Raw genomic sequence first — 27,183 nt, 5'->3', positions numbered from 1 at the left:
TACCATGCTTCAAGACAAAATTTCATTTATTTGTCATTAGAAATAAATATTTCACAATATATAATTACATATTGTTTTTGTGATGATCACTATGCTTTAATTAGGTTCAATTTGTAACAATGAAAATACATTCTGCATATCAGATATTTACGTGATGATTCATAACAGTAGCAAAATGACAGTGATGAAGCAGCAACAAAAATAATTTTATGGTTGTGGGTCACCACAACATGAGAAGCTGGATTAAAGGGTTGAGCATGAGGGAGATTGAGAGCTACTGCTCTAGAGGGCTCCTGAGGCCACCATGGCTTTACCAAAGCAGACAGCCTCATTGTTCTCTTGCTGAGTGACTGGTGGGTTTGAACCGACGACCTTCAGTGAACAACCCAGCACTGAACCCACTTCACCACCAGGGAGCCTGTTTTGCCCCCAGGTGGTGTTGAGAGATGATGAGGCAGCCCCTGCAGGTGCTGGGCATCCAGCCAGGCACTGTCCCAGATTGAGAACCACTGCTCTAGGGGGTTAAAGTCTCCACGAAACATCATTTGCCACTTGATTCTCTCATTTCATCCCATGGGATCTGAGGAAATGAAAGCAAAACTATCCAGAACACAGTTGGGTAATAAAGTTGGTCAGAGCAAGGCCCATTCATCTCGCCTCCAATTGAATTTTTAAACAACTGCAAATCGCCAATCATCACTTTCATTGAATTTAATTGTAAGGAAAATTAGGAAACAGCTCAGATTTTAATCAATGTTTGCCTCGACCATGGAAAAGGCTTTCTCTTTTGCCTGTCTCTAATCAGAAGTGTTAATGATCTTGGTTACATGCTAGCAAATTAATTATGAACTAATGGAGTTAAAGGAGGTCATTTGTTAAGGAAAACGGATTACATATTGTTAGCTCTAGGGGATTAAATGGAAAACCACTGTCATGAAAACGGATTCTAAACTTAGGCCCCATGTTTGACTTGTGAGACTGCGCAGCTGAAAGGGTGGACAGCCATGGCGCTCCCAGCATCCCCTGGGAGGCCTGGAGCACTTTGGATCCTGGGCCACAACCACCCCACATCTCTGCTGATGATTGCAGTACTACAAAGCTCAGTCCATCTTGTGTGGACTGTTTACCGACGTGTTTGGAGGGCTTTTTCCAGGTTCAAAGACATGAACACCCGAAGAGTTTCTTACCGAGTGTGTGCATGTGTGTGCAAGAGAGAGAGAGCGCGAGGCATTGAGAGGAATGTGTGAAAGAGAGAATTGGGGAAAATGTAGTTGTGAGTGAATATGAAAGAGAGAATTGAGGAGTAGTTGTGCCTGTGTGTATGAGAGAGAGGGTGAGAGAGAGAAGCCCTGGCTGCGTTGTTGTTGTTGTTGTTGTTGTTGTTGTTGTTGTTGTTGTTGTTGTTAGGTACCATCGAGTCAGCTCTGACCCATAGCAACCCTATGCACAACTGAACGGAACACTGTACATACAGTTCTGTGCCTTCCTCGGCATCTATGCCTCAGCCCATCCGTGCAGTCACTGTGTCCGTCCGTCTCATTAAGTAGTGGGTAACAAATGGGACTACTACCACAAGGTCAATAGTCCAAAACCACCAGCTGCCTTGGGAGAAGGAGGTGGCAGTCAGCTTCCAGAAAGCTTACACCCTTAGAAACCCCCAGGGGCAGTTCTACCCTGTCCTATAAGGTCACTGTGAGTTGGCATCAACTCAGGGGCCGTGAGCTTGGTTGGTTCTGAGAGGTGTGTGTGACTATGTGGGTCCGTGAAAAAGTGTGGGGAGGAATGTGATGGTGTGTTTGGGAGGGGTGTAAATGTGAGAGTGTTGGGAGGAGTGTAGGAGTGTGTTTGTGTATGTGTCCTTCAGCCAACAGCACCCTCTCTGTGGCGAGCGCAAGACAGCTGAGTGGGGACTGCCTGTACTTGCTGGAGACCAGAGGAAGAACTCGCACAGCTGTGCCCTGGCCCCGGGATCTGCTCTGGAAGGAGCAGAGACACTGAGCCAGGAGCCAGAGGGCTGCAGCCGCTGCAGGAGCTGGTTCGAAGTCAGGGAGCACAAACTCTCAGAACTGAATGTAAGCATCTTTCCATGTCTTCTCAGCCCAGCAAGCCAGCCGGCACCACAGGAAAAGGAAATGGAATGAATTCACCCAGTGGACACTTGTTTGGGGTCAATAATGCAAAGCTTTGAGTACCACATGCAGAAACAGCTAGGTGTCCACCAGTTCATCCCCTCTCCTGTTCTGCTGAAGAGGCAGGGCCTGCTTCAGATAGTGGCAACACCCGGAGCTAGACGACCACAGTTCCCAGCCCCCCTTGCACCTAGACGACCACAGTTTCCAGCCCCCCTTGCACCTGGTGACTGTGTTCTTGTCAGTGCAATGGGAGGAGTCGCTGGGTGGGATTTCAGGGCATATACACGTTTGCATCTGGTCTTACTCTTTTCCCTGCTTGGGATGCAGATGTGATGGCTGGAGTGCCAACCGTCATCCCGGAGCAGAGGCCACCCTGAAGAGGAAAGCCCCTCGCTAACAATGGTGGTACATCTGCTGCCCAAGACCCCTTCCTTTAGAGTGGTGAAACACAGCGTTGTTTCTTTGAGGGCTAGGGTGCGCCTGACCCCAGCCACCACGGTCTTCTCCATGGCCTCATCTGCATGTGAAAGTTGGACAGTGCGTAAGGAAGACCACAGAGGAATGGATGCGGTTGAACCGTGGTGCTGGAGAAGAACATTGGAAGTTACCAGGGGCTGCTAAAGAACAAACTGATCTTGTTAGGCAGCTAGAGGCAGAAACCAGGGGTTTCCCCTCTACATGCCAGGCCTCCCTCCCCCCTGACAGGAAGTTGGAAGCCGCTCAAGGCTGGAGGGCATGAACAACTTCAGGCCTTTGAGACAGGAAGCCAGTACACGTGGGAGACCCCAATCTAGGCCAGCTGAGCTTAAGTCAGCCAATGGGGTCAACCAGGACCGTGGACCACGCCTCCCCGCCGAGGGCCCTGAAAAGCCAGACTCTGAAGCCCACTGCCCGCTTTTCCAGCTGCTCCCTGGCAGGGCCCTGGGTTTCTCTGGCCTCAGGTTTCCTGTGTGGGTGTGAAGTGCCCTGAGGGGGCCTGTGTAAAACCTGAAATTTCTTCCATCCTTTATAAAAACTCACTTGAATCACAAACCAGGCTTCACTCTGAATTCTGTCTCACCAAGGTATTTCCACCCGAGGAATCTAACGATCTGTGTTAAAAGAAGTAAGGCCAGAGTGCTCCTTCGAGGCAAGGATGGTGAGACTTCCTCTAACATAGTTGGGACAAGTTGTCAGGAGAGACGGGTCTCGAGAAAAAGACCTCATGCTTGGTCTAGTGTCCAAAGACGTCTTCGGACAAAGAGGAAGGCCCTCAATGAGATGGATTGACACGGGGACGGCAACAATGGGCTCAAGCATAGGAACGATAATAAGGAAGGTGCAGGACCAGGCAGTGTTTCATGCGGTCGCTATGGGTCAGACCCACCCGAGAGCACCAGCAACAACAGTAACAGCAATGGGAGAGCAGAAAGGCAAAGCCTGGTTCCCTGACCACTGTGGAGTACACGCCCAGGCCACCTTCCCCTGGCCTTCCACAGGGATGGATTTGGGTCCCAGTGTTTAGGTGGAGGTGAGGAGGGTCCCTTTGGGTCCCTTGGCTTTGAGTTTGATTATGATTTCAAACTCTCTCTATCCTCTCTGAGCTCCCCAGGGTGGCAGTAACAGCCATAGGACAGTCCCCTGTGGAAGGGGGTGGGGGGAGCAGAAATCTGCTCATGGTGACACCCCGCTGACCCTCCTCTTTCTCTTCCCACCTCAGAATATTCTTGTACTTCTATGTTTCAAGCACATCGGTAAGTGAGACATGTAGCTATGGGGACTCAGCTAGGCCCTGGGCAGAAGCCAGAGAGCTCATGGCTGGCCCACTCTCATCCCCTCTGAGGCCGCTGCCTGCTGAGGCCCAAGAGCCCACCCATCTGCGTCTCTGAGAATGCAGGCGTCAAGCCAGCGTCAGCTGCCATCAGGAACATGTGCTGTCCTAGTCTGGCTTCTCTCAAACCCAAACTCCCTGCTGTCAAGTCCATCCTGACTCACAGAAGCCCTGCAGGACACAGCTGAACTGCCCCACAGGGTCTGCAAGGCTATAAAGTCAAGTCCTTCTCCCGTGGAGCAGCTGGTGGATTTCAACGGTCAACTTTTGGGTGAGCATCTGTGGTAGTTACATCATCTGGTGTCAATTTGGGACTTGAGAGGATTAAGAGTGAAGGGGTGGAGTTTAGCCTGTCAATCAGGTGATGGCCAATGTGTGGCTATCTCTGTGTGGGTGTGGCCTTCTCCTGAGGATTCTGGGAACTCCAGTATTCCTCCTTGAAGGCGGGAGGCACTGTCTCTCTCTGCTCACTCCCTTGGAGACTCTCTACTGACAAGGCTCACTCCCTGGGAGACATTACAGCTGACAAGACACATGGAACTACACGAGTGCCCGCAGCTGGAGGAGCCACGTGGAGACCCCTGTCAGCACTGAGATGCCTCCACCGTCACTGGATCCAGAAGACTTCCCACCCACAGGCCTGTGATCATCCTGCATTCAGTGTCATTGCATGTGTTTCGTGAGTCTGAAGAGGACTTTATAGATTGGTATTGGGCATATGGGCTAATATCAGACTTATGGACTTGATCTGGACTGGGCTGGAATGTTTCCTCGATATTCAATTGCGCTTATATATCAAGCTCTTTCCTATAATATATGGGTGTGTCCATTATTTGTTTCTCTGGTCAACCTCGACTGACACAGCATCCTAGTGCTCTAACCACTGCACTACCAGGACTGCCTGGTTCTCTAGACGTGCATGTGTCATCCAGGTGTGATGTGATCTCAGGTGAGCAGCCAATCCTTACAGTACTTACCATTCAGATGAGCCAAATTTCAAATGGTCAATAGCGACATGTGGCAAGTAGCTACCATATCAAGTAGTACCATCCTAAAAGGTGCTAGTAGAAGAAAGACAGGCTTTCTACTTCTGGAAAGATATACGGTCTCAGAGCCCAGGAGCAGTCCCACCCTGTCCAACAGGGTCACTATGCCTTAGAATTGACTCGATGGCAGGGAGTTCGGGTTGGGTTTTGAGAAGGTTCTAGAGAGTTTCGGATCCTTAAAAATGTAAACACTTTGTGAGCATAAGTATCCCATTACGAAGCCCCACAAGCCTGAGGATGCCTTTTCTATTGCATCCTCTCCACCACTCAAGTCCATCGGTTTTCATTGTAATGGCTTCTCTGCTTTTGAACAGTGTCTTTGCCTTAGTTTAATCTTTCCCTGGCCATGAGGGATATGGCCAAGGAGCAGCTAGTAGGTTCCAACCGCCTACCTTTAAGGCTCCAACGCACGCACGCCTAGCCACTGTATCTCCAGGGCTCCTTGGTATGCAGGAAGCCTTGGGGAAATGAGATCGGGGCCAACAGCCTCCTTCCTCTGGGAGACCACTTCCCTGGTGTAGTCAGGGCCTTCTAACCGAATTATGATCTCTCTCCATTCCTCAAGTTCTATTACTGCCGCGGCGACAAGTCCGTGACAGCTTATTCCAGCAGAAATAGCAGCCGGAGACAGAACGCCAGATAACAAGCTCCCTCGCAGGAGGCAAGCCCAGCAGGCACCCGGAACACCCCTTTCTGTTCCCTTCGCTGTGACAGGAACAGCTGCACTAATGTGAGTTTACCCATCAGATTAAAAATAATTTGCTAAATCTCACAGTTGAGTTATTGCTAAGTGGCTTTGGTTACTGTAATGAGACACAGGGCCCACATTCTCTGGCTAGTGACGAGGTGTGTCTAGAGAGCAAAAGCAGGCTGCTGAAGCAAAGCTCCCTGCAAAGGAGATTCGTGCTTATCTTTCAATTGACTTGAAGCCTGGTGACAAGGTAGGTTAAGCATTGGGCTGCTACCCCAAGGTCAGCGGTTCAAAACCACTTGCTGCTCCTAAGGAGAAAGACGAGGCTTTCTAGTCCAGTAAAGAGTTATAGTCTCTTAAACCCACAAGAGTAGTTCTACTCTGACCTATAGTGTCACTCTAAGTCAGTATTGACTTGATGGCAGTGAGTTGGGTTTTTGTTTGTTTATTTGTTTGTTTGTTTTTTGTAACCCACACTATTTAGCATCTCTAGTTCAATGCAGATATAGGATTGAGGAGCCCCTGTGGCACAGTGGTTAAACACACAGCCACTAAGCAAAAGGTCAAAGGTTTGAATCCACCAGCTCCCCCAGTGGAGAAAGGTGTGGAAGTCTGCATTAAAAAAAGAAAGAAAGACGAAGAAGAAGCTAAAAAACAAAAACCTTACTGCCATTGAGTCAATTCTGACTCCTAACAATCCTACAGGATAGGGTAGAGCTTCCCCGGTCAGTTTCTGAGACTCTAACTCTTTATAGGAGTAGGAAGTTTCATCTTTCTCCCCAGGGTCAACTGGTGGTTTTGAACTGCTGACCTTGCAGTTAGTAGCTCAATGGGTAGCCACTACCCTGTGGCTATCCCACTCTGTCCTGTAGAAATCCTCTCAAGAGCATAGGGGAAGACAATAAACGGTCTGCCATCAGAAAGGGTCACCATGTGATGACATAGTTATCCTAAGCCAGGTGCCCAGACTTTGTGGAGAAAAGCATAATGTTGAATGAAGGCCCAACCCCTGCCAGCAATATTGTGAGGCCTGCTGTCGAACACCGGGTTATCTAACACAGCAACAAACGCCAAACAGCAAAGGGCAAAATAAACAAATAGGACTTCATAATAACCAAAAACCTTGTGTTCAGTAACACTTTACCCAAAACCATACAAAGATGAGCTACGGCTGGGAGAATGTCTTTCCAAACCCTGTGAGAGTCATAAAGCAGTACTGCTACTAGCGCCCCAGTGCAAACCTGCAGGAGCTCATTCCAAGCAAAACGCAACTTGCCGTGTCTCTGTGATCAGCGGGTGGCAGCAGACAAGTTCTTTCAGTAAAATACTTGTCTTAGTCTCCTTAGGGTGCCTTACAAGCAGTAACTTCTAGGGGGGTCTGTTGGATCAGTTAAATTCAAGGCAGGGGAGTCAAGTCAGAAAGTCAAGGTGGCTGGGCAATTCGAAATGGATACTATTGATAGATGTATTCAAAGGACACAGGAAGATCATGGAGGGTAATGATGAAGAAGTTTTAAAGAAACATCCTTCTTAGAGGATAGCAAAGATGTCCTATGAGAATCTCATTGGGACACCTCACTCCATTCACCCTACAGCTCTGATCTTGCCTCTTCAGACTTCAATTCGTTCCCCAAACTCAAAATATCATTTCAAAGGAACAAGATTCGTGACCCTCAAGGAGGTCAAAACTGTCACTTTGATGATGGTAGAGTTCTCTGGGGACAGAGATTAGAGATAGAACCATCTTCAGAAGTATACAGACCTAGACAAAGGATGAGGCCAGTAATAATAAGTCACACAGTTTGATATGGTTGGTTAATAAAGCATTCTATAATCTTGTAGGAATACTTTGTGACTCTCTCTGGTGTAGCTGATAAGAAATCAAGAACTAAAGCATCTATAAAACTTTGACAATTTGAAAAAATCTTACCATAGTGAATGATGGGGGGAGTGCGGAGTGGAGATCCAAAGCCCATTAGTAGGCCACTGGAGATCCCCTTGCAGAGGAGTCTCGGGGAGGAGACGAGCCAGTCAGGGTGCGATGTAACAACGATGAGAAATACAACTTTCCTCTAGTTCCTAAATGCTTCCTCCCCACTCCCACTACCATGACTCGAATTCGACCTTGCAAGTCTGGCTAGACCAGAGGATGTACACTGGTACAGATAGGAACTGAAAATACAGGGAATCCAGGGCGGATGAGCCCTACAGGACCAGTGGTGTGAGTGGCGAAACAGGGAGGGTAAAGGGAGAGTGGGTAGGAAAGAGGGAACCGATTACAAGGAACTATATGTGACCTCCTCCCTGGGGGACAGACAACCGAAAAGTGGGTGAAGGGAGACGTCGGACAGGGCAAGATATGACAAAATACAAATTTATAAACTATCAAGGGCTCATGAGGGAGGGGGGAGCGGGGAGGGAGGTGAAAAATGAGGACCTAATGTTGGGGGTTTAAGTAGAGAGAAAATGTTTTGAGAAATGATGTACAAATGCGCTTTACACAATTGATGTGTGTATGGATTGCGATAACAGTTGTATGAGCCCCTAATAAAATGTTTAAAAAAATAAAATAAAACTCAAAGGAAAAAAAAAAAACTGACAATTTGACAACAAGAAACAACGACACAATCATAAAAGACTTGACCAGACATGTCACCGGTTGGCGACACTCAGCCTGCACTGGGAAGTGACATCCAGCTGTTGGGGAAGCCTGTGGTCAGAAAGGAATGGTTTAGAAGACATGATCATTGGAGACTTTTCACAAACAGCTTCTTCTGCATTGGATCCTGAAGTTCTTGTGTGACATGAAATTCTTTTTCCTTGGGTTATCTTAGCTACCAGTCAGCTCTGTACCCTCTGTCCCCCGGGTCAAGCTCAAAGAGCATTCCAAGATGAGTACGTAAACACACGCACATCATGCATGCTGGGTCATCAGCCAGGCTGGCTCAGGGGGCAGGGAGCTAGAACCCCTCCTGGATGCTCTGTTTTCTAAGAAATAAAGTCATCCATTCCCACCGTGGGGAAAAAAGGACTTTCTTGGGACATTTGGATTTCAAAGTGAAAGGAGGTGTTCTGTCCGTGGCAGAGGCGGGGTGGGGGCGCACACGACAGTGAAGGGAGCTGGCAGCCCTCTAACCCTTCCCGAAGGGGCAGCACACGGGAGAGAGGACCAATGCATTTCAGGGTTCTGTCCATTGCGACTGTGAAATTGAACTGGAAATGGGCCCGGAGCAGTGGGCTGGAATAGCCCCCACGCAGGCAGCCCATGGCAGCACCAAGAGCTTCTCTTTGGACAAAGCACTTGAGCAATCTCGCAGGCACGCCCGCCGCGCAGGAGACCAGGCAGACTGCTGGGCCACTGAGGCAGTTGGAGAGAACTAGCTTCCCTGGCAGTTTCTGGGGGCCAGCTGCTTCCCGGTCCTGCTCTGACCGCTGTGTGCCACCAGCAGCAAATGATATTTGCAGACCCCAATCCCTCCCCACGTGCCCCTGTCTGCGCAGGGTGCAGAGACCCGAGAGAGGCAGTGAGTCAGAGGACTCAAGGTACAGACCTCTTACACGGGACCCCACGGTACTGCCTACAGGAGGGCTGGCCAGCCCCCACTCCCACCCCCGGCCTGTTACAAACCCCAGATCCCAGGTGAGAAAAGGGAGGCTTAGGGAAGGTGCCGAGACAGAGCTAAGGGCTGCTGACTGTATCTTGGGTCTTCTCATGGTGCATCACATCACACTTCTCTCTCTGCCAACAAGCCCATTCCAACTCAGAGAGACCCTTGATGACAGGGTAGAACCGCCCCTGTGGGTTTCCTGAGGCTGTAAATATGTACAGGAGCGCACACAGCCTCAGCTTTCTCCCTCAGGCTGGCTGGTGGATTAGAACTGCTCATCTTTCAGTTAGCAGCCCAGGGCTTAACCCACTCTGCAAGGGCTCCTTCACAGAATCTTTAGCGTCCTGAAACAGTCTCATGTCTCAGGCCTCTCTCTCTCATCAAGCACAAGCAACCTTTTGAGGGGAAGTCCAGACTGGCAAAAGATGGAGAAACGGAGGGCCTGACCTTGAACTCGTTAAAAAGGAAGAGGAAAGGAGCAAGCCAAAGTCACGAGAGTCTCATTGAGATCTGAGTGAAAGGAGACCTGCACGAGCTTATCTGTGAAACCCATGTGGCAGGCCCGGCAGACTCATGGTGGCCTGAAGGCCCAGCAGCACCGTGGGCGAAGTCATCCATGGAGGGAAGAGAGCGACATGAGGCCTTTATAGTGGCTGTCTCTCTGGCTAATCCCTGTGGATTCCTGGGAGATTTGTACAGAGAGCAGAAGCTGCTAACAGAAAGTAGATTATTGACCTCAGTAAGAATGAGACTCAGACCGGACCTCTGAGTCTAGTCCCGCCATCCCGTCTCAACACTCACATGATCTGGTCTAAGTGACCTGACTTGCCTGCGTGTCTTATACGTCAAAGCGGATGCTGGTGTGGTTTCTGATTCTATCATTCTCAGATGGCGAGGGACCAGGCAGCGTTTCCTTCTGTGGTGCGGAGAATTGCTATGAGTTGGAACCAACCTGACGGTGCCTAACAACAATTGCCTTCTCAGATCCTGGACATGGGGAAAGGAGAGACTGGTGGAAGGCAGAAGTGGGTAGCTGGATTGGAATCGGAAGTGCTCATGATATCACTTACGTTTGTACAGGTTGTGAAAAGGAAAGGACTCTGTCCGAGATTTCGGAACGAAAAGGTCTGAGGCACAAGCGCTGATGTAGAGAAACAAGGATCCCTTCCATCTAGACCGCCCTTTGAAACGCCATTTCCTTCCGAGAAGACTGGGGTCCCTGGGTGGTGGGTCAAGAGCTCGGCTATTTACTGAAAGAGTGGCACTTGTCATCTACCCGAAGGGTACCTTGGAAGAAAGTTCTGGAGATTTCCTTCCTAAAGATCACAGCCATTGAACACCTTATGGAGTGCAACTCTCCTATGACATACCTGGGGATGACGAAAACGAAATTGTGTGATGGCTGGACAGCTTTGCTAATGGACTCAATACTCTGACTGTGTGCTTTAATAGGGTGGATTTTATTGTATATGAGTGTGTTAGTCTGGGTAGACTAGAGAAACAAATTCATAAATACTCATACGTGTAAAAGAGCTGTATAGAAAGAGTAATTGTATATTAAGAAAACACCCGGTCCAAATCAAGTCCATAAGTCTGATATTGGTCTGTATGCCTGATGCCAATCTATAAGTTCCTCTTCAGACTCACACACACACGTGCAATGACACAAATGCAGGAAGATCACAGGCCATTGGGTGGAAAGTCTTATGGATCCAGTGGCGGTAGGAGCATCTCAGTGCTGGTGTGGGTCTCCACATGGCTCCTCCAGCTCCAGGGCTCTGACTCCATCAGCATAGCTCCATGTGTCTTGTCAGCAGGAAGATGAAGCAGGGAGTGAGTGTGAGTCCGGCCTCCAGTGAACTATTTATCTCCGTAGTGCCTCCAAATGAGGTCATCAAGCTGCGACCTGATTGACAGGCTAAATAAACTCTACCCCTTCAATCTTAATAGTCTCAAGTGGACACCAGATTATGTAACTACCACAACGAGTTATATCTTTAAAAGGTAAGAACACTAGCTACGGAAAAGCCAGATAAGAGTCCAACCCATGCAATCAGCCTCCAGAGTGGTGCTCTGATATCAGTCACCACCTACCACACCAGAGCCTATCCTCAAAGGACTCTCCCAGCCCACGAGGGCAGCTGAAGGGCAGTGCCATTTCTGACCATGTGCTCCCCAGGAGGCACCACCTGACAGCTAACTGGATCTGGGTGAACCCCTTGGCTCAGGCTGGCTTCTTTAGAAAAGCAAAATCAGTGGTGTCTTTTTATATTTATATACAGAGAGAAAATTACATCAAGAAATGTAACTCTCACACAGTTGCAGAAGTGAGCAAGTTCAAGTCCAGGCAGGTTCCAAGTCTGTGGGTCAGATGTTCAGCTGGAGGCTTCTCCTGACTCAAGTCGCTTCAGAGGCTGCTGAATGCAAGCAAGATTGGCAGGAAGACCACAGGGTAGTCACTGCAGAGGTGGGTGAATCTGAAGTCAGCAGGTCAGGTTGATGACTACAAAAGCAAATTAATCCAAGTTCAGATGACAGATCAGATGGCAGGCCACTGAGGGCTCCCAGGATCAGCAGGCAATACAACAGGCCATTGGTTCAAGTCCAAAGAACTGGAGGCCACTGATCCAGATGCAGTATCCAGAGCCACATAAAGCAAGCAAGTTTTTCCACAGCATCCACTTATCCAGGAAGCAGGCCACACCCACGAGGGAACTTCCTTTCCATTGCATCAGTGCTATGACCTGAGTCAGGGTGTTGCACCCCAATCTAATCTTCTTACAACTGATTAATCTCTCATAGCAAATCCTATTATGCAGTTGATGAATACATTGTGTTAGGTCAGATCATAGGGAATCAATAGGAGCTAACTGCCAAATGACTGAGAATCTTAGTCCAGCCAAGTTGACATAAAACCTAAATATCACACCCCTGAACCACACAAAATAGAGGCCAGAAACCTCTGACCATTAGGGCTGGCTGGAAATGAATACTAGGTCAGCCCAATTTCAATCTCAATCTCCTCTCTCTTTCTTTTTCTCTTCCTCGTTCTCTTTCTGTCTCTCTGGAATTTGGAATTGTGGAACAAGGGACTGAAGAGTTAAGCCAGGAGAGCTTCAGAGGGCCTGAGTTAGACCTGAACTCAGAGCACCCACTGGAGACCATGGGTGGGCAGAAGACAAGAAATAGAGATGGGATAAAAGCAAAAGAGGGCAACTGATGAGGCCCTGAGTAGCCAGGGAAGCAGACGCGTGGAGAGAGGTTGTCTTCCTCTGAGATGGCTCCTCATGAGACCAGTGGTGGTGGGATTCCTGTTCTGATTTACCCACGAGTCCCTGTGCTGTCCTGACAGCGGCCACTTGCCCGTCCCGTGCATCGGCTTGAGGTCTGGTCTTTGCACTAAAAAGAACCAATGACAAGACACAGCAGGTTTTTATCGACTCCAACCCTGAGCCCAGGAAGAAGTGGGTTCTTTGGTGAGCCACCCCTTACAAAGGAAACAGCAGATCTGATGAGCTCAGCCAAGAAAGCATTGACTGACCATAGGTAGGATGCCAAGATCCCTTTCCAACATGGCCTCAGAAGACCGACCGTTAGTATGGTCAGTGATGGGTAGGTGTCCTCCGCAGTGGTCGGTGACCAGTTTGGTGTTTTTCTTGGCTTCCTCTGACCTCTGATTTATTTGATAGGATTTACTCTGCATCAACCCTTCAAGTGAGCCCAAAGTAAAGGATAATCTTTGGCACAGAATAATAAAGGTAGACCAGATAGCTTATCTGCAGTTCTGCAGTGACCTGGGATATATCGCTCTTCTTCAAAGTCAGGAGCACACATTTCCCATCTCACTTTTAATGAGTTGGAAGGGAGGCGGGGGGTGGAGGGAATCCTGGAAATATTGACCTTTCATCTGCTGTGCTGAGAGATGGAAAGATTTGTTAGCTTTGATCTCCACTTGTTTAATTACTGGGAAATGAAGCGAGCTCAAGCCAGCAGGATCGTGAAGCCTTGCCCTTGCTGCAAAAGATGGCAGCAGGGGACTGAGCGGTCTGGAGTTTCATTTCCCAGATCAAAGCAAAGCCAGCACTGGGCCGACAAGTACCCAGGGCAGACATGCTTAAAGAAGAGCCAGGCTGTGGGTCCTGACTGAGAGGTCACTGGGCCAGCGTCTCTCATGGCGGATTTGCCTTCATCCTCTCTCCAGAAACATCAGCAAGGGCCCTGCAGGGCACTCCTAGGCTTAGGGTCTGCCCACACCCACACACCACATCCCAAGGCAAGGCAAGCCCGGCCCGCCTGCACTCCTGACCTCAACTCCGGCCACTGCCCGCAGTGTGCTCCTTGCACCTGCTTCTGCCTGGTTTGCACCTTCCAGGGACAACCGGAGCCTTCCCTGCATGGTCCATTTGTCTGCCTGGACACCATCCCCAAGATAAGTCCAGGAGTCAGAAAGTGAGGCAGCACTGGGCCCTCCCAAGGACAGACTGCTCGATGCACAGAAGCTGGAAAATGGCCTCTGGGAAACACAGGGGAGGGAGACCGTGGGATGACAGTGGGCGACATCTGAGGGAGACACTGTCAGCTGTGATTTGCAATGGTGCTATTACTTGGTGCGCATAGTGACCCTGTAGGAGGGGTAGAACTAACACTTTATGGGAGTAGAAAGCCTCATCTTTCTCCTGAGGAGCAGTTGGTGGTTTTAAACTGCTGGCCTGGGGGTTGGCAGCCCAATGAATAACCACTATACCACGAGGGCTCTATGAGTCAGAAGCAGCTCGATGGCAGGGAGTTTAGTTTGGGTTCTTGGTTGCTAGTTGCCAGCGAGTCGGCTCCAACCCCTGGCCATGCCACATAAAACAAATACACCTCGGCCCCGTCCAGTGCCATGCTCCTGGTTGACAGCATGCTTGAGCTACCCGCTGTTGCCCGCCAGCCAGGGGGCTCATCTCTAAGTGCTTTATGAAACAAGGCTCTCTGTGATCCACCAGGTTCTCACTGGTGAACTTTTGAAAATAGATCACTAGACCTTTCTTGCTAGTCTGTCTTAGTCTGGAAGCTGAGCGTGGGTGGTCCTGACGAGATCTGAAATGATGATGCCATAACTTGCAGCATCACAGTGACTCAACGGCTACCCCACGACAACAAACTGACAGGCCAATGGTGCTGATAGCGTCTCACCTGCTTTAGGGTTGGGGTAGATTCCTTTCTAAAACTCAAATAAAACCAACACAACCTCACTGCCATTGACTCCATGCTGACTCACAGCGACACCCTCCTCCCCCAGTGGTCGGAGGCTGTAACTGTTTACTGGAGTAAAAAGCCCAGTCTTTCTCCCAAGGAGCTGCTCGTGGTTTTGAACTTCTGATCATTCAGATCGCAGCTCGACGGGTAACCACCACACCATCAGGACTCCTCTAAAAGAGAATATGAATCAAGTGCTCTTTAAGGCCACCTCTCATTTTAGCATCGTCTGTCTTTACGAGTTGGTTTTCGGGGAGTCTTCGGTAACCAAAACCTTGGCAGCCACTGCTGAGGGCTCCTGGTGGTGATGGTGGTGCTGACAATGGAGGCGATGACGATGGCAACGCCGGCACTAACACCGATGGAGCGCTCGCCCTGTGCCAAGTCACTGTCCAAAGATGCGCTTGCCTAGCCTCACAAATGCCTGGGGGTTCGTACAAGTAGTATCCCCCTTTGACAGATGAGGAAACTAGAGGGGATAACACTTCCTGTGGGATGTTTATAAGGGAGTCTTGGTGTGTCTTCAGCCAGAAGAAACAGACTGAGCAAGCCATCCAGCACAGATGAGGGAGGGGAGATGCCACCTGCCAAGAGATCACCAAAGACCAAGGAACGGAGGCTGGAAGAGTTAAGAGCACCTTTCCCCTCGGGGCCACCAGGGAGAGAGAGAGCCTTTGCCTAGAGCTGGGCACCCTGAATTTGGACTGCCAGGCTCCTGCCCTGTGAGAGAATAAATCCCTCTTTGCTAAGCCCTGGTTAGCACTGGGCTGTGATCCACAAGGTCAACAGTTTGAAACCACCAGCTGTTCCTTGGGAGAGATGTGACTTTCTACTCCTGTCAAAAGACAACAGTCTCAGAAACTCGCAAGGGCCATTCTACCCTGTCCTCTAGGGTCATGGTGCACTGTCATCGACCCGATGGCAGAGAGTTTGGTTTGAGCCAGCGACCTGGCTGTCCCACCAGGGTCCCTCTGTGGCAGCAGTACCACTGAAAGAAGACATCCCAGGAAGGTGAGAGAGAGAGAAGAGTGTCAGAAATAACCTCCATAATCAAGAATGGAGCACTGGTTGTCTTGAAAAAAAAGTAGGTTCAGGTAACTGACTATCTTGTAGCCATTTAAAAAAGTAATGGAGGGGGGACATGGGAGAGGGGGAGGTGGGGGGAAAGGAAGTGGTGTTAACAAACCCAGGGACAAGGGAACAACAAGTGATCCAAATCGGTGGTGAGGAGGCTGTAGGAGGCCTGGTAGGGCGTGATCAAGGGTAATGTAACCAAGAGGAATTACTGAAACCCAAATAAAGGCTGAGCATGATAGTGGGACAAGAGGAAAGTAAAAGGAAATATAGGAAAGAGCTAAGAGGCAAAGGGCATTTATAGAGGTCTAAATAAAGACATGTACATAGGTAAATATATTTATTTATGAGGATGGGGAAATAGATTTATGTGCAAATATTTATAGGCTTAGTATTAAGGTAGCAGATGGATATTCAGCCTCCACTCAAGTACTCACTCAATGCAAGAATACTTTGTTCTATTAAACTGGCATTCCATGATGCTCACCTTCCCAACACCATTGCTGCAGATAAAGTGGGTGCATAAGCAAATGTGGTGAAGAAAGCTGATGGAGCCCAGCTATCAAAAGAGATAGCACCTGGGGTCTTAAAGGCTTAAAGGTAAACAAGTGGCCATCTAGCTCAGAAGCAAGAAAGCCCGCATGGAAGAAGCACACCAGCCTGTACTATCACAAGGTGTCGAAGGGATCAGGTATCAGGCATCATCAGAACAAAAATCCTATCATTGTGAATGAGGGGGAGTGTGGACTGGAGACCCAAAGTCCATCTGTAGGCAATTGGACATCCCCTTATAGAAGGGTTGCAGGGAGGAGACGAGCTAGTCAGAGTGCAGTGTAGCAACAGTGAAACATACAACTTTCCTCTAGTTCCTAAACGCTTCCACCCCCACCCCATCCCCTACTATCATGATCCCAATTCTACCTTACAAATCTGGCTAGACCAGAGCATGTACACTGGTACAGATGGGAGCTGGAAACACAGGGAATCCAGGAGAGATGATCCCTCAGGACCAGTGGTGAGAGTGGCAATACTGGGAGGGTGGAGAGAGGGTGGGATAGAGAGGGAGAACCAATTATAAGGATCTACATATGGCCTCCTCCCTGGGGGACGTACAGAGGAAGGGTGGGTGAGTGGATGCATTAGACAGTGTAAGATATGACAAAATAATAATTTATGAATTATCAAGGGTTCATGAGGGAGGGGGAGTGGGAAGGGAGGGAAATGAGGAGCTGATGCTGGGGGCTTACGTGAAGAGCAGATGTTTTGAAAATGATGAGGGTAACGAATGTACAAATGTGCTTTACACAATTGATATATGTGTGGATTGTGATCGGAGATGTATGATCCCCCAATAAAATGATTTTTTTTAAAAGAGAGAAGCAGAAAAGAAAAAAGAAAGAAAAAAAGGTAATGCAGCTCAGTACTTACTGATGTGGAAAAATACTGAAAAATTACTGTAGAATGGCTTTTAAGATTTAGTCTTTTGGGGCGGGTAGGGAGTCAGTTTTACAGAAAGGGGGACATAGATTAAAGTATTAACTTGGAGTGAACTTGGACTCATTGGGTTACTTCTCAGTGCTATTCTGGAAGCCCCTGGGTGTGGTAAACGGGTAACATGCTCAGCTACTAATGGAAAAGTTGGCAGTTTGGATCCGCTCGGGAGAAAGGCCTGGTGATATTGTTCTGGAAAACCAGCCATTGAACCCCGATGCACGAGGACAGTGGCAACTGGATAAGGCCTCTGAGGAGTGACCGGAAAGCCCTAGAGGCCAGTTCTCTGAAACCCGAGGGTTACCATGGAAACGGCTCTCCATCAACTGGTTTGTTGTTGCTAATCCTTTTCTGAATTGCGTCAGTTTGTACAATGAGTATGTATGCTCTTCAGAGGCAGAAAAAGATGGATATATCAATGAGAAAACCACTCGCCTGATAAATAAAATCTAGCCTGCCAGTCCTTTGAAAGCCATTTCCCCTCCGCTCACCAGCCACACCTGCTCCCAACTCCGGGAATGGAATCTGCTTAACCTTGAGTTTGTCCTTTCTGCTGGCCCAGGAGGAAAGAACCCACATTGGGGGATGGCAGGGAAGGGGGCGGGGGTGCCCTGAGCCACAGGGACACCTTCTGTGCAGATGTCAATGAAAAGACCTCCTTCCCAATCGCCTCTAAACGAGGCAGGGAAATTACCCATGAAACCGCCCCCAATAGTGTGTTTTTTAAACATCCCTCCATCCAAGTCACAATATTTTTGGAGTGAGATTTACTTTGGAATATTTAAATAACTGCAGCACTGTGGCTACAAGTCCTTTGTAGCTGGTCTCAAGGGCCTTCCTGGGACGTTACACTTAATGAGGTTTATAATTCAATATAACTACATCTGCATCTTTAATTACGCCTAACATTTAATCTTCATTGCTCCACTTGAATTGGAAGAGCTAAAATTAGGCTTGCTGTAGTTTAATCTGATAATAAACATCCATGACATTTAGAGCAAAAATGTACTCATTTCATTAGAGTGGCTGACACATTTACCATTTGCCTGAACTGAGCAAACAGTCCCAGACGTCCTCTCAACTGTAACAGAGAGCCTTGTCTGATACAATCCTCCTGTAGACCGCTGGAGCCCCGGAGCTGACGAGAACTTGGAAGCTAAGCAGTCCACCGTCATCATTTTGTGAAAGAGGACATTGAGACTTTAAGCCACTTGTCCGTAATCCATAGTTCACAGTCACATAGCTAGTTAGCAGGTAGAGGTATTGCAGGAATAAGACCCAGGACTCTTGAATAAATGCTCAGTGGTCTAGTTACTGTTCCCTATGGATCCTTGGCTGGTTGGTTGGTTGGTTGGTTGGTCGGTCGGTCGGTCGGTCGGTTGGCTGGCTGGTTAGTCGGTTTGGTTGGTTGTTTGATTGCATGGATGGATGGACGGTTGGCTGGCTAGTTGGCCAGTTGGTTGGTTGGTTGGGTTTTTTAGCCAAATATCCCTTAGAGAACCAGCACCCCCTTTCATTATATTTTTTTTTCTTTTTTGTGAGTGAGAGTGAGTGAGAGAGAGAGTGAGTGAGTGAGTGAGTGAGTGAGTGAGTGAGTGAGTGAGTTAGTGAGTGTGGGAGAGTGAGTGAGTGAGAGTGAGAGAGAGAGTGAGTGAGTCAGTGAGTGAGTGAGTGAGTGAGTGAGTGAGTGAGTGAGTGAGTTAGTGAGTGTGGGAGAGTGAGTGAGTGAGAGTGAGTGAGAGAGAGAGTGAGTGAGTGAGTGAGTGAGTGAGTGAGTGAGTCCCTTTCATTATATTTTAGGGAAAAAAAATGTCACTCAACTGCCTACCTCCCACCTCTGATCAAATGTATAAATAAACTATAGGGGCCCTAAAGGACAGGGTGGAACTACCCTGGTGAGTGTCCGAGATCGTGGTTATTTATGGGAGAAGAGACCCATGTCTTTCTCCAGCAGAGCCCCTGGTGGTTTCCAACCGCGGGCCATGTGGGTCATAGCCCAACGAGTGACCACTACGGCACCAGGGCTCCTTGGAACAGAATTAGTGTAAGGTATATCTTGAATCAGTTTCTTCTGAGACAGAAAAGAGATTAAGGAAGCAAAGAAGAGGGGTGGTGGGGGGAGATGCTGAGCCGTGTGAGATTGCCTAAAAGCAGAAAGCCAGGGTCAAGGCCTTCCTCCAGCCGTCTCTGTGAGTCCGAAGTGACTTGACGGCTCCTGACAACAACTCCACCACCCCTTCCACGTGTATTCGCTGACGTTCTACTGAATGAACTTTCAAGTTCAGCGGCATAGGCAGCATGTGCCGTAGTGCTGGTAGTTTGTTGTTAGTGTTGTCTTTAGTTGTGTGCTTTATTTTTATTTATTTTTTATTTAATGTATTTTTTAATAAATCATTTCACTGGGGGCTCTTACAGCTCTTATAACAATCCATACATCCATTGTCTCAACATATGTTACTATCATCCTTTTCAAAATATTTTCTTTCTGCTTGAGCCCTTGGTATCAGCTCCTCTTTTGACCCTCCTTCCCACCCTCCCACCCTGTGAACCCTTGATAAATTACAAATTATTATTATTATCATATCTTACACTGTCCGCTGTCTCCCTTCACCCACGTTTCTGTTGTTCGTCCCCCTCAGGGGGGAGGAGGTGTTATACATCAATCATTGCAATCAGTTCCCCCTTTCTCTCCCTTCTCCCCCCACCTTCTCCCTACCCTCATGGTATCGCTACTCCCATTACTGTTCCTGAGGGGTTTAATCTGTCCTGGATTCCATGTGTTTCCAGCTCTGATCTGTGTACATGCTCCGGTCTACCTAGATTTGTAAGGTAGAACTGGAGTCATGCTAGTGGGGCAAGGGGGAGGGCAGGGGGAGCATTCAAGAACCAGAGGAGTGTTGTGTGTTTCATTGGTGCTATACTGCACCCTGACTGGTTCGTCCCTTCCTTGTGACCCTTCTGTGAGGGGGTGTCCAATTGTCTACAGATGGGCTTTGGATCGCCACTCTAATCCCCCTCATTCGCCTTGATATGATTCTTTGTTTGGGGTCTTCTGATACCTGATACTGATCCTGTTGATACCTCATGATCACTCGGGTTGGGATGCTACTTCCATGTGGGTGTTGCGGCTTCCCTGCTAGATGGCCACTTGTTTAACCTCAAGCCTTTAAGACCCCAGACACTGTATCTTGTAACAGCCAGGCTCCCTCAGCTGGCTTCAAGTGGTGGTAGTTTTGAGAGATGAGAAATCTGTTGAGAACTTCTCGGAAATGTTTCCTTGCTTTTAAGAGTGAGACTAGGAAGATTGTTTCTTTTGCTGGAATAAATGAGGGAAAAGCTAGCCCTGTGTCTTACAGGCAACAATCCAACAAAGAAGAGAGTCAACCCTAAAACCAAATCACACCGGCGGATGGAAGCAAGAGGCAGAAAGAAGCTGGTGTCCATGCTGGCCTCCTGGGTCACAGCCTCTGATGCCCACTCTGCCCTTGGGCAGCTGCCTCGATGAGGCCACAGAGCTTGTTTCCTTCTCCACCCCCCTCTGCCAGTGCGGGAGGCCCTGGGTGATACAAGCAGTTGACAAACGCAGTTGCTAACCCAAAGGCTGTCAGTTCAAGTTTAGCCTGATGCACATCAGAAGAAAGGTCTGGCGATCTCCTTCCAAAGACATGGCCTTTGAAAACATATGGAAATGCAACGAGCAGAGCAGACCCATGCTGATGTTCACGCAATGAAAACGTGACCGTTGTCAATGAGTCGTTTGTCTAGAACTGGATGGACATGAAATTAAACTGCTGCGTAAACCTTCTCTGAATAATGCAATGAAATAGAAGACAAAATAGACGCTCAGCATCACCGTTCTCTCTGTTCTGACACTCATGGGGCTGAGCAGTCCCCAGATTTCTTCATTGCAGCCAAGAGCATTCCCTTGGAGACAGGAGCTCCCCCGCCAATGCCCAGGGAGCTTCAAGGTGAAACTAGCACCCACCTCACAGCCCCCCACCCTGCCCCACGCTCCCCATCTTGCTCAATGACCATCTGCTGACTTTATTACACGAGTCTCTGGAGTTTTCTGAGCTCCACAGGAAAGGCTGTTCTCTGTTGCTCTGAGTTGTCTTTCTGTGTTGGCCTCATGCTAAGGTGGGTGCAGGGAAGTCTCTCCCCAACCCCCATCCCACCTTCCTCCCTTCGCCTCCCCCCACATCCCACCCTGCCATCCCCGGCCCTTGAAGGGTAGCTTCCCTCTGGAATCCCCACGCAAGCTATTTATTTCTAACTGCACCAGCAGGTCCCCATCCTGTTGCTTGCCGCTTCTCGTTGTTTGCTTTGAATCACAGCCACTGGGAAGTCAAGAGCAGCCTCCTTCTCCCAGCGTGAACAGGAAGCGCAGGGGCTCCGCAGAGGCAAAGGTCCGCACTTCTTCCCATCTTCCTGGGAAAAGCAGGGCTCCGGCTTACCAGGGCCTGCGATTGTGATTGCGATTTCACAGGAAGCAGTCCTGCCACCTACTTCCTGGAAAGGAGAGGCAGCGGGAGTTCTCTAGACAGGGGCCCGGGGCAGCCTTGGGATGGAAGTCACTGGATGTCCTGCTAGATGCCCTTGATTGGCTATGGCAACAACAAAACCACACGGGCCCTGGGCCATCTCCACAATCCCTGGCATGCTTGAGTCCATTGTTTCTGCCCCTGTGTATTCTAAGTGGCTTCCAACTTAGAGGACTTCAATTCTAGCAGTAGCTTCAAACTCAAACTCACCGACAGTGAGCCAATTCTGACTCAAAGCAACCCTACAGGACAGAGCAGACCTGCCTCTGTGAGTTTCCTGGGCTGGAGGTGCTGAAGACAGCAGAAAGTCTCCTCTTTCTCCTTCGGAGCAGCTGGTGGTTTTGAACTGCTGACCTTTAGGTTAGCAGCCTAATCATAACACGCTGTGCCACCCAAGCTCCTTTCCTAGCGCTGTATCAGACGATGTTCTGTTGTGATCCATAAGGTCTTTATTATCTAATTTTCAGAAGTGGGTTTGCAGGCCTCTGCCTCATCCACCTTAGTCTGCTAAAAGTGGTCCGCCATGGTGACTCTGCTGAGATGTGAAAGACTAGTGGCATAGTTTCCAGCATCACAGCAACACCCAAGCCACCACCGTGAGAGACACACACAGATGGGTGGGTGCGTGTGTGTGCGTTTTGTCTTTATTTGAAGTAGCAAGGGCCAGGCTGGGATCAGCGCCCCCACATCATTCTGACACTGCCCGCGTGAAGGACTGCCTCACCTATAACTGACTCTGAGCAAGGTCTTGGTGGATCCATTTTCCTGAGTGAATCTTCCAGACTGGCTGCCAACTAGGAATGCTTGTCTGCATTCACATGTGAGGAGAGTGAAATTCCTCTGGAGATTGAGTAACTTTCTGATGCTGGTTACCAGGGACGACTGCTCTTTAGCTAAAGATGTCCCACCAGACTTCTTTCTATGGACGTAAAAACATTGGCATCTGGTGGGAGACTTGGGGCCAGCTGGAGTTCAAGGTCCCGTCCAGGCTGAGCTTCATGGCTTTTACACCAGGGAATCCCGGTTCCAAGGCTTTCTGCACTCTTGGGAATGGGGAGAAGCTGGCAAATGATTGGGATTGAACAGAAGCTTCCCTGGGAGAAGAGCGGTGGGCTGGTGTCACCTGAAGTGCAGGTCCTTCATGCTGGAGCAGCGCAGCCAATGTGCTCACGCCGTGTTAGAGGAAGGTACAGGACTCTGTGTGCGACGGTGTGCACCAGCAGGGAGACTGACAGTAAAACAGGCTGTCGTGGTGGGGTTCTGTTTGAAATCAGGACACATGGAGAACATACACCTTTTACTGTGGGATTTACACCCATAGATGCTTTCCATGAACTCCGGGTTCAGGGTAACCATGGGAAACAACTGCTGACCATAAGCAAGCAAACAGCAATAACTCTCAGGATGTCTTTGCTGATGAACTAGATACCAGGCCCACGTTTTAATTGCCAGGGTCAGGTAAATAGGAGACGGTTCTCAGCATTATCTGGTCTCTCCAGGTGACATCCTCACCCAACCTGCTTGTCTTTGGGCCATTTATAAAAACTCCATAGCAGCTGCATTAAGTAAAGTACCTTACTTAGGCTGACTGTATTTAGTAAGGGGGTGGGGCTTTTGTAACTACATTAAGTAAAATAAGTTAGGTTACAGTAGGAACTTCTCACAGGTGAAGAGAAACCCACTTTGTTGGATCGGGTATCAATCAGGGTAGATCAGAGAAGCGGGCCCACCAGCGGTGGCGGTGCTGGATAGGGGTGTCTCACAGGGGCTTGACCTGGCATGATATGAGGAGAGGGGGTGGGACAGTCCTCTGTGGTCACTTCAAGCCTGAGGTAACTGGTGGTCAGCCCACTAGGCATCAGAAAGGAACCAGGGAGCGGTCAGAGCACATCGCACAGATAGTGCTGGGTGACAGACGGCGGATACAAACATGCCAAAACGGTAAGACTCAAAGGAAGCTCAAGGATGTGCGAGAAATCAGGACAGGGAGCCGGTCAGGGACACTGTTAGGATTGGAGTATGGAGGGAAGATTCATTGAAAAGGACAATGTAGGTAATGGAAATAGCCTTTATTTTGATCGAGGTTTATTATGAATTGAATTGCGACCCTCCCCTCCCTCTGTACATGTGTTGTAACTCCTAATTCCTGTACAGGTAGAACCTGGTGGCTCTGTCAGATAAATTCTGGACTGCTAACTGCAAGGTTGGTGGTTTGAATCCACCAGCCACTCCTTGGGAGAAAGACGGAGCTACTGTATTTGCTCTCGTAACAATGTGCAGCCTCAGAAACTCTATATAGGGGCACTATGAGTCAGAATCAGCTTTATGGTAATGGGTTGGGTATACACATGGATAAGGAGGCCTACTGGCACCATGGTTAAACACACACACTACTATAAGGTTGGTAATTCAAACCCACCAGCTGCTGGGAGAGGGAGGGCAGACCTGGTTGTCTGCTCCCATAAAGACTGAGGCATAGTGTGGTAGCTCCATAATCTGTTGTCAATTTGAGACTTAAGAGTGAAGGTGTGGAGTTTACTCTATCAATCAGGTTGCAGCTTGATGACCTCATTTGGAGACACTAAGGAGATAAATAGCTTGCTGAGGCGGTACACACACTCACTCCCTGTGAGTCATTCCTGACAGGACACCTGGAGCTGCGCTAGAGCCCTGGAACTGGAGAAGCCACATGGAGACCTCTGGCAGCACTGAGATGCCTCCACTGCCACTGCATCCGCAAGACTTCTACCCACTGGCCTGTGGTCTTCCTGCATTCAGTGTCATTGTATGCGTTTCGTGAGTCTGAAGAGGAATTTATACATTGATATTGGACATATGGGCTAATATCAGACTTAAGGACGTGATCTAGACTGGACTGGGATGTTTGCTCAATATTCCATTGCACTTGTATATAAAGCTCATTCTTATACCCATATGAGTATCTATGAATTTGTTTCTCTAGTCCACCCAGACTAGCATGCCTAGGAACGCACACCTAGGGGCAGTTCTACTCTGTTTTATAGGGTCTCTAGGACTCAGAATCTACTGGATGACACGCGACAACTACACACATGGCAATATAGTCCCACTTGGGAAGAGAACTTTCTTCGTTGCATTAATGAGCCCATAGCAGTGTAGGGATTTGTCTTAAATATTAAGACATGTGTGCTATAAAAAGGGCAGATTCAGCACAGCAGCAAGGGGAAGAGACCCTCAAGTGGAGATCTCTGAGAAGGCTGAAGAAAGATCTTCCCCCAGAGCAAGCAGAATCTTCCTCTAGAGCTGGTGGGGGGGTTGGGAGGAAAAAACCCCTGCCATCCAGTCAACGCTAACTCATACAGAGCCTGTAGAACAGAGTAGAAAGCACTACACCTGTGTAACCTTTATGGGAGTGGAAAGCCCCCATCTCTCTCACAAGGGTGGTGGTGGTTTTGAACTGCAGAACTTCCCATTAGCAGCCTAAGGCAATAACCACTACACCACCAGGGCTCCTTCTGCCAGAGCTGGCACTCAGACTTCTAGCCTCCTAAACTGGGAGAAAATACATTTCCATTCCCTAACGTTGCCCACTGGTGGTATTTCAATGGTAGCAGCCCTGAGAGAACATGATTGGCTACATACATTTGTCAAAGTCCACTAAGCCATGCAGTTGGGCTCTGTGCATAAACTCTATTACAATTTATTTTAATGGCAGAAGAAAAAGATGTTAAACACACCACGTCGGCGTAGATCCCCACGGCCAGAGCTTCATCACCAACCATGGGTCTCGTCGGGGCCAGGGGCAAGCACGCCCTTCAGCTCTTTCTAACCCCCGCCCTGTGCCCCAGTGAAAGGCTGTGTTCAGTGGGAGATGCAGAGACTTGGTGGCGAAGGGTGATTCATTGTCCTTGCCACTAGCCAAGCAAGTGAGTCACCCTTCTGAGGAAGGCCTTCCAAAGGGACTGGAGAAAGATTCCCGATCGTGCTCATTGAATTGAACAAGTCTCCTCCGTTTCACTGCCAAGCTCCTTGCTGTAACTTTTCAGCATTTCCTCTCCCTCGGTGTAACCTGGCAAGGTCATTCTTCCTGCAAGGACATGACCGTGGGCAGCTGCCAAGGGCAGCCTGTGGGGAAAATGGGAAGGAGGACCAAGGAAGAAAGTGGCAGGCCTTGGAAGGAAACAGGACCTGCCTTGACGGTGTGAATGGGCAGCAGCCAGGGCATGGGTGACCTTCTCCACCTTCCAGCTGGAAAGAGCCACCTCCCCAGGACTAAGCGCGCGACCTGGCTGCCACGCTGGTGTGCGTGGTTTTCAGTCTGTAAAGAGAGACATAGCTGTGGGGGTCGTCTGAGCCAGTCCTTGCCAGCTTCAGTCCCAGCGAGGGCCTGCAGGGGATGCCATCCTCAGTCTCCCCAGCATTTCATCCGACCACAAGCACCAGCTGAGCGGTCTCTTCACCGGGCTCTGGGCTCAAAGCCAGGGAAGTGCAGCCCTGTGACGGGAGCTAGGGGCTCACCTCCTGTACCCGTTGATACTGTCGTCAGAGCCATGCTCAAATTCCACAAGGACCTCAGCGCCAAAGACTCTGAGCGTGAGCCCTGGTCTGTTTCCCCAGACACCTCCCTCTCTGCTCTCCCTCCAACACACACACACACACACACACACACACACACACACCCGCCCGCCTCTTTCCTGCACCCAGAGGGATGAGAGATGAGCTGGATCTGCTTTGACAAAGCGGGTCCCTGGGCTGCTGCTAAGATCTGGCGGGAAGAGAATGGACTGGAAATTGCACGGCCATTATCTTTGTCGACACCCCTCCCCGCCTGCTTCCCATCTTTCCAATAATAAATTGCAGGAGAGCTCAGCTATCATGAAAGCTTTTGAATTCCAGCCCTTCTGTCCTCCAGAACATCCTTAGAGGTTATCTCAGCCAGGCAGGTGGGAGCGGAAAGAGAAAAGCTTAACCCTATAAGAATAATTATGATGTATTAGTAGCAATTGATGGCCATCTAATGCAGGATTTTCAATATAGACATTGGCAGCTGCAATTTTTCTCTGTCATGTACAGCTACATGGAATAACTCCAAGGTTCAGAGCCATTTCTCGGCCTAAATTTAGTTCCTGAGCAGCACTGCGTTCATATAGGGCACTCTAATACAAAAGAGGCACGGTTAGAACGTTGCAGGCACTTTTCGGGGTGGATGGAAAGGGTAGGATTATCTTGTTTTATGATAAGACCACTAGTTGGCATTAGTGTTGGGTTCATGTGGCTGTGCTGTCTGCTCATGTACAGCAACGAGGGAAGAGCCACCTTCTTCGTAGGCTCTTATCGCAGTATGAGTAACTGGGAGTCAGGAACGTGGTCGTTAGTTTCTCTATCCTCAGATCCTAGTGTAATGTGGGATGCAAGCAGAGGCTTGATGGTGGGTGGGTGGGTGGATGGATGGATGGATGGATGGATGGATGGATGGATGGATGGATGGATGGATAGATGGATGGATGGATAGGTGGATGGGTAGGTGGATGGATCTATCGGTGGATCCATGGATGGATCAATGAATATGGATG

This window comes from Echinops telfairi, unplaced genomic scaffold (assembly GCF_000313985.2).
Source record: "Echinops telfairi isolate 266 unplaced genomic scaffold, ASM31398v2 ScPeMD7_70;HRSCAF=299, whole genome shotgun sequence".
Taxonomy (NCBI): domain Eukaryota; kingdom Metazoa; phylum Chordata; class Mammalia; order Afrosoricida; family Tenrecidae; genus Echinops; species Echinops telfairi.
The sequence above is the reverse complement of the archived record's forward strand: the minus strand, read 5'-3'. Positions refer to the sequence as shown.